The sequence below is a fragment of the Belonocnema kinseyi genome, chromosome 2 (assembly GCF_010883055.1).
Source record: "Belonocnema kinseyi isolate 2016_QV_RU_SX_M_011 chromosome 2, B_treatae_v1, whole genome shotgun sequence".
Taxonomy (NCBI): Eukaryota; Metazoa; Arthropoda; class Insecta; order Hymenoptera; family Cynipidae; genus Belonocnema; species Belonocnema kinseyi.
Window position 1 is genome coordinate 35,513,661 of NC_046658.1, and position 9,000 is coordinate 35,522,660.

The window sequence follows — 9,000 nt, forward strand, 5'->3', positions numbered from 1 at the left end:
TTCTTCATCTAAAATAAACCCTAAATAATTAATGAAATATTTTTCGTTTACGTTTCAGGTACGTTTTTTTCGAAATTGATTACATGACGTCTGGATTACCGTCTGGTATCCGTTTGGTAAGTAAACTAGTCATTTTTTCGAGTGGTACATAAATTCTGCAGTAATAGAAAAAATTATTTTATTATAATCGCTTTACAATACTCTGTTCTTCCTTGTTGTATTAAATTTATTTTTCTTAATAAAGGAAAAACAAGTAGTTAAGGTACATATGTTTCAAAGATTACTGTGCAAATAGTACTGAAGTATAAAGAAAAAATCACTTAAAAATGCGTCCTCCTTGCGGTTTCATCGGGACTTTCTAAAGAAAAAAGTATCATGAAAAATGCTTCTTAATTTGATAAAAAAAAATATGAAAAGTTCTGCTGAATCAGGACGTCTTTTGACATTTTTTGCATTTTAATCCTGTTTCGGAAATACTATTTGCTTGTATAAATTTTAGGAACTTTTTGAGATTTCATTGGCACATATTCTGTATGTTCGGGAGTGCAAGCGAATACAAGTTAGTGAAAATGCAGTGTGATTGCAATTACCTATATGTACTTTTCTACGATTATGCACTTAATGCAGGGGTTAATAATTATGAACCCCTCGCTATAAAGTTAATTTCCTTGTCCCTTGCCTCATTTATATATTCGCGCATCCTAACTAACAGGAAGAGAAACCGGAAATGGGACTGACCCTGAAGATTAATCAGATCAACAATGCAAAAGATGGGATGAATACAGGGTGTCGATTCTCTACAGTCCGTACAGCCGCCAAGTTCACTACCCACATAATAAAATCCACTATGTAATGCTTTGGGTCCCCTTTCCAGGGCCTGTTTCCCCTCTACTGGGCACGACACAGGCCGACAGACGGCTGGATTGTTGAGAGCATAGAACTGATGCCTCGTTCCTGGCATCCTCTGCCTCTACGATTCAGTCTCTCCATGACTTGGGAGATTTCATCCGCGTTCGTGCAGTCCGTACATCCTATTAAACTTTCCTTACTTTTTCTCACGCGAACGACTTCAAATACCTAGTTCAATTTTCTCTTTCTGTTTGTCAATCGTTAGCCTACGAAAGTGATTTTCTCAACAACAAATAAATAGTGGAAATTTGGTGAAATTTGTGCACCGGATTTTCGTCAGTTTTCTCTAAGAAGTGGTGTTGTTTCATTTGGTGAAGGAAAATAGTGGAAAGGTCTTCTTGTTGTGGATACATTATAATGTCGGAAAGCGTGTTTTCTCCGAATCGATAGCGATTGATCGGATCTCTTGGGACGCGCTCGAAGTGATGCATTGTATATTGCTGGCAAGTTCTTTGAGTCTTATTTTTCATATATTGCTATACTGCCGTACAAACTAAAAAGATATGAAACAGCAAAGAAAAATACGATTGTGTGCCGATGATTTACTTTGTTTATTTTTATAGCTTTTTCACTCGTTAAAATAAACAGATCTCGATTTTATTCACGCCTTTCTCATAGATTAGAATTAGAATTTTGGATTATAACTTGACATCTCCATTTAGATATGAGAATAATGTAGTTATTATGGTTAATATTAACAGATTTCGTGAATATTACACAACGGGTACCGGGCTTTGCTTGGCTCGTAAGAATTTTCCCGGCCATTCAAACTACAAGTTTCAAGCTTCTAAAGCTGCAGTTATTTTAAGTTAAAGCGTTCAATAATGTAAAGTTATAAAATAGAAGCCTTCCAATAATATTATGATTGATTCCAGAGGATTAAACAAAACAGGTGTTCCAAATTTAGTTGGTTTTGAAAACCCGATGGAAACAAATTATTTTCACGTTATTCAGTAAAAAGGATACCATTTTTTTCATTCAACAGTATCGAGAAAGGTTCATGATATGATTTTTTTACTTTCTGGGAGAAAAAAAGTGAAGCTTGTAGAATTAATAATGAAATAAAAGTACCTTTATAAAAACCTTATAACCCGTCTATGTACTCTGTTTTTCAATCGGTTGGGGTTGCAGTTGAGTAACCAATTGAAACGGGAAAGAAAACATCAGTCATTTATTGAAATGTGCGCTCTGAAGTATTGTTATTAATTTATAACATTTGAAACGTTCTTCCTTTTCGGCATTGTTCTCGTTTTATTCCCTAATTAATTCTGAGGTTATTAAAATTAGTCATTATCTAATACTAAAACCTTCAAAATCGTAAAATGTAAAATCAGAGGCCTTGAATATTCTTCAATTTAAAATTGTATAGACCTGAAAAATTGAGCTGTTTTAAATTAAACATGAATGAAGAATTTTTTAATTATTTAAAAATTTAAAATAGGTGGAGTCTACATTGCCGGCGCCGGCAAGATTGTTGGTTGCCAGCTGCTTTTCCCGAAGAGCAAAATACGATGTTAAGGTGAATTACGTATACAGTGATGCAAATACCTGAAAATATAATTTTCAAGGAAAAACTGATGAAACTCATGTTTGTAAAAAGAAAAATAGAAATACTCGAAAATTCGGAAAGAATTAGGGTTCTGTTCATATTCTAGGAGTGATATGAAAAACGAGTGGGATTGCTGGATAGGTGTGAGGTTTTGAATGGGAGTAGGTGTCACCGAATGCAAAATCTCTAAAAAGTATTATAAAAAAGGTTATGTATAAAAAATAGGTTCCAACAAAAAACTTACAGTAACGGTAAAAAATAAATTCTTATAAAATAAATCATTCCTAAAGCTGAGAGCCTAGGTAAACGATCCATTGCTCGATTAAATTACAAAAATTATGTACAATGAAATATATTACATTATTTGTGACTAATCACAGGAATGCATTCTAGCCTCGCCATAAGACGTAGGCAAGAGTTAGGGGCCAACATTATTCATGTGACCAATCACATGGGTGTCTTCCCGCTCCCACGTGGTGTTGGAAAAGGGGTAGGGGTGTGACCTTACATTATTTCTGTGACCAGTCACAGGGGTGCCTTCCCGCTCTCACGTGGCGTTGGAAAAGGGGTAGGGATGCGACCTTACATTATTTCTGTGACCAGTCACAGGGTTGCCTTCCCGCCCCACTTGGTGTTGGAAAAAGGGTAGGGGTGCGACTTTACATTATTTCTGTGACCAGTCACAAGGGTACCTTCCCGTTGCCACGTGGAATTAGAAAACGGGTAGGGGTGCGACTCTAAATTATTTCTTTGACCAGTCACAGGGGTGCCTATCCGCCTCCAAAAGGCATTGGAATAGGGATAGGGGTGCGACCTCACATTATTTCTGTGACCACTCATAGAGGTGTCTTACCGCCCCCACGTGGCGTTAGAAAAAAGGGTACGGTGCGACCTTACATTATTTCTGTGACTAGACACATACATACATTGAACGTTTCGTTAAACGCGTCAAAAGCCAAAAGCGATCAAAATAACTCCTCAATTACATGGCCTTACTCTCAAATGCGTAAAAGTCTCTTTCGTATGCTTGAAATATGCTTTTTGCCGGTACAGATAGTGTGTATAAAGTTTTAACACTGAAAATTATATTTGCAGGTGTTTTCATGTCCAGGTTTGTATTCAGCGCATCAACGGATATCAGTATACGATTTAAAAGAATGGAAAAGGAAAAAAAAAGCCGGCAACTAACAATGTTGCCGGTGCCGGCAGGCTAGCCACTACCTTCAAAATAATTAGAGAACTTTTCAGTATTCGTTTTTTCTTGAAAACGCTCGAAAATTGCGAATTCAGAAATAAGTAGGCTTCCGCGAGTATTAAAGAGGCTTTAGCGAGCACTTATGAAACATTGAATATTTTTTTGAAACCTTGTTACGTGCTCGCTCAATACTCTAAAATCATCGGCGCAAACTCGGTTTGACAGAGCACGGAGGGAGTTTTAGGGTTTTGCCTCGGGTACTGAAATTTGATGTCACTGAGAAGGAACATGAAAATCCTAACAGTTATCATACTCCACGAGTTAACAAAGAGAAAAGTTGCAATATAAATCTTGAGTTTCGAATTGTGCTCTCAGAATATTTCTATGAATTATTAAATTTAATATATTTTATTTTTTATATAGAATATAATAATTTTTCCACTTTGCAACAATAAATGAAAATAATATACTGTCTTTAATGATCGAATTACATATAAACTGAAAAGTGAGAATGAAAAAGATTATATTTGAGCCTATAAAATTAATATTTGATATCCAGAAATAATTTACGTCTCGCTTTGTGATGTTTAATTTTAGTATATCAGAATTGCTCACAGCGACACTGAACCGGGTAGATGCAAACGTAATTATCAGAGAAGAGGTGCCACTTGTTTCACGAGATTCGCGAGGACCATAAATATTCATGAAAATTTTCATCTGCATCGATTTCATTCACTTCTGAAATGGATCCATACGCATTGCACTGATCTTAATTAGGAATATTTACCCAAAAGATAATATAGAGTGAATTTTAAGATTGAAACAGTGAAAGATAAAAATGTAACATAGTAATAACAAACAACTAAAGTTATATAGGACCTAATTTCAGATGACACGAAGTAATAAAGGAACTGAATTATGATATACGAACTCTCAGAAATAAAGCACTTACTTATTTGAAATAATAAATAATCATTTCTCGCCTGAAATTAAGTAAAATAAAAACCTAACTTTCAATATACTGTTCTGAAATTAAGTTGAAGGCAATCTAAAATTACATATGAGGCTTTCATTACCATCTACCGCAACCGGAACGTATCCCTTTTGGGCGAATCGCTACAATAATTTTTACAAAATCATCAAAGACTTAATCATTTTACTTTCAAACTGATCATGGACTGAATAGATCACGCAATGTGTCAACTTTAATGTTCATAAAAATATATATATATCAATTTGTAAAGGGCTAATAATAATAAAAATGTCAACATTTTACATCGATCAAAGATTAGACTACCCAAACTTTCATATGTATTTTATAAGAAAGAAATTCCAAATTAGCGAAACTATTAGCGATTGAAGCCCTCCCAGGGAGGAATAACTTCTTTCCCAATTAGACTTTTTGAGATATATTTTTTAAGTTATTCACAAATAGCCCAAATCGAAGGATTGCTGTGCGAATCGCTACAACTGAAATATATTGCAAATACATTCTAAAAACTTTTTACATTGGCGAATAACGTAAACAAATATAAGTACAGTAATTTTGTAATACTTATGTAGTCATATAGTCAATAATAACTTAACAATGTGAAAAAAGTATAGGATATGTCCATTAGTTATAGCTAAATAATAATTAATTAATTAATAAGCACGCCTTTACTGGATTTAAGCTTGTGTGTATCATACGCGCACTAAGTCATTATCGCGACGCTGCGCTGGCTTGGTACTCTGCTTCATTTCTATAATATAGTTCGCGCGTAAAGTGGCGCTTTGTCGTAAATATCCAAAATTTTCGAACACCCGCAGACTTTTATGTGTTTCTTGAATTGTATTCAGTTAAACAAATTTCATCGTTTATTAACCCGAAAGCTTGGGAGAGTGAAATTTACGAGAACTCGACGCGACGAAGAACTCAAATGGTGATTGACTTTTACTCACCTATTCAATGCGGGGGCGCAATAATGATGCAATGATATGCACTTTTTTGACCTCATTTTGTTCCTTATTAACGATACCTGCAGAGCCTTTCATGTGTTTCTATCATTTAAATAAGCAAACAACAATAGCGAAATTCAGGTCATAAAGACCTGAAATTAAGACAATATTTATACTGAAAACATTGTGTTACTGTATAGACTGTAGATGATCTTAAACTAAGGACTCTCCTAGCTGAAAGCAAGAAACATATTTATACTGAGATCATTAATCACATGGACCAATGAGTCCTAGCGAGAAATGACCTGAAGTTTGCCTAAATTATAAGGATAATTCGCATAGAATCCTTTGGGATTTTCTATATGTACGCAAGTAGTACACTTTGCACTAAAAACTACGAAGACTCACTTTTTTATTTGAGCCAACATCACTATACAATCATTCTTCCCGATGACAATTTTGACAAGGAACATTGAGCGTTCCTTCAAAATCGAACTTTACACGAAACATATAAGCAGAAAATGCAGCTTTGACGTTGAAAAACAGTATACAGACTGTTCACGAGTAATTATTTTAACTGAATACAATTCACGCGAGGACTAATTCCAAGACCCCGTTGTGCGCATGCGTCCAAGTGCGATTAAGGCGAAGACAAAACTGAAATTCAGTAAGCACGAAAGCCTCACATGTTATTTCAGGCTGCATTAAAATTAGTTTCAGAACAAATATGTGTTCAATAAACTATGCTGATCTTTAGGCGACTGTGAAAATAGTTGATCAATTATTAAAACAGTTTTGCATATGGAAACTTTTGGTGGCAAATTGAAATTGCTTAATATTCTATATATTTCTTTTCGAATCAAAATAATTAAACAACAGGATTTTTTTCAAAAATCACATGAATTATTAAAAAATCACTTGTAACGACATTCTTTATTTTCTTTAGAAATTCCACTTCTTGAAAAGAGGTTAAGAATCATTTTTAATTGAACATGTGTTCGTAAAAAGTATTTTCCTGTTATTTCATTGTTTTAATACAGAAAGAAGTAAAGTGTTTGAAAAAATAAAAAAATAATACATAAATATACTTTAATAAAAATATTTCTGTTATAAATAATCAAACAATATTTTATTATGTGTAATTTAAAATAACAAAACAATTAAAATTCTTAAATAATTTGTTATGGGACTTATAACGCGATAACAGGTATCAATATTAAATCCTCTGTTTTGAAAAATCGAGCTTGCCGAATTCACGGCGATACATCCATGGCTTTAAACAAGTTTAACTCTCAATTTAAAATATTTATAAATATTGAAAGTTTATGACTAAACAGTCTCTGCGTAATATCTTATTTAAATGGATTCAGTAATAATTTGAAACATATTTTGTTAGACTAAACACAAATTAAAATTTTAATTAATCATATTTAAGAAATGCTTTATATAATTATGCAATTAATATTAATGGTGCTTTATAAAATTGAAGAAAATAGCCACATTGCATTCTTGAATATATGGAAATTTTAAAAAGAATCTATAAGTGGCTTGAAAACGTAGTTTAACATGTAATTGTTTCTTTAAAATGAGGTATCTGGCATTTTCTGAATTTTTCTTTCGCTTTAAATAAAAATTGTAATTTATTTGTCCTTAACAATATTTTTTATAATATTCTATTACTGGGAGTTTTATTAAAATATACAAGTTTAATATAAGTTACAATTTTATAAAAGAAATTATGAAGAAATTTTTTGTGTAATAATAAGCTAGCATATTTTGATTGAAACTCCCACAAAAAGAATTTCAAAAACTCTTTTTAACGATCAATTAAGTAGTGAAAGTTGAAAATTGAATCAAAATTACAACTGAGATCTGAACCGAAAGGAAAAATATGAAATTTCAGAAAATTTACTTTAAGTTACCAGTTACATATTAAATTAATAAAAATTAGATTCTCTTTCAAATTTTCTTATATTTAACAACGCCCTATTTTCCTCAATTTTATCAATCATTTGAAGAATCCACAGGCGCGCATGAGCAAATTTCCAGAATTTATTTAAATTGGCTAATAATGTATTGAAAAAACGACTTAATTTTTAACCCTCCTGATTTCATTATCCAGAAAATTTTCGAAATGGGTTAAGATATAATATAATTTCGAAAAATGAAAATGAATACATTTTTTGCATCATCAAAATTTAAAAAATATTTTTCTCGAACAAAAAAAAAGTTCACCGTAGTTTTAGTTATCTCAAGCTTAAAAATTTTTTTTTAAAATTATTTATAATATTTCACAAAATATTCTGATACGTAATCGAAACTAATTTTGGAAGAGAGTTAAAGGCGGACCTTAGAAAAAATATTTTAGCTTAAAATTGTTAATTTAGAAATAGTTATGCAAGTTTTTATCTTTTTGCTTTTTCACTAGGTAAAAAAGTTGCAATTCTGATTTATTCCTAATTTTTAACGATCATTAGAAATCATCACATAGAAATTTTGTAGAAAATCTTTCACGGAATAAAATGATCTCTGCAATATTAGAATTAAATCAGAAATAAAACTTCTACTTAAAGAGAAAACAAAATCGTTAAACTATAAATAGCTATTGAATAAAAAAATTTAACCAAAAATATTTTGTTTCTAAAGTTCGCCTTCAGTTCTCTTCTAAAATTAAATACAATTAACAATATGAATATTTCCCCTGATTTATGAGTCATTTTTAAGAATGCTCCTTTTTGAAATTGAGCAAATCTGTAGTTTTTTTTAGAGTGATGCTCTGGAATCAAAGGAATAATTGATGTTGTATAATACTAGCAATGTATTATAAATTATTTTTAAATAACAAATTTAGGTTTTCAAGACTTTCGAGAAATTACCGAATTACTGACAGTTTATAATAAATATAATTTAGAGGAACATCGATAATCGACCAACTTATAAATTATTCAAGAAATATAATTCAATAATACGCATCTGTGATGTATTTACAGTAGGCCAGAACTTTAAAGCCTAGAAAGTACGAGGGTAGTTCAATAAGTCCTTAGAATGACCAACAGATGGCGCGCGAATCGCTCCAAATCATCTGTTTTCAGTCAGCACCACTCCCGACTAGATATATGGCGCAGTCACAGTCCACATCTTCTGAGTTTACGTGTTTTTATAACCAATTGAAAAAAAAAATTGTTCGTTAAGAAAAATGGAAAAAAACGAGTTCAGAGCGGTAATCAAACATTTTCATTTAAAGGGTTTAACTCCATATGAGATAAAACATGAATTGGACTCAGTTCATGGCACATCTCCCCCTACATTAGCAACGGTTTATAACTGGGTAAATGAATTTAAGCGTGGTCGTACATCTATAAGTGACGAACCACGTTCAGGAAGGCCCGTAGAAGCAAGTACTCCCGAA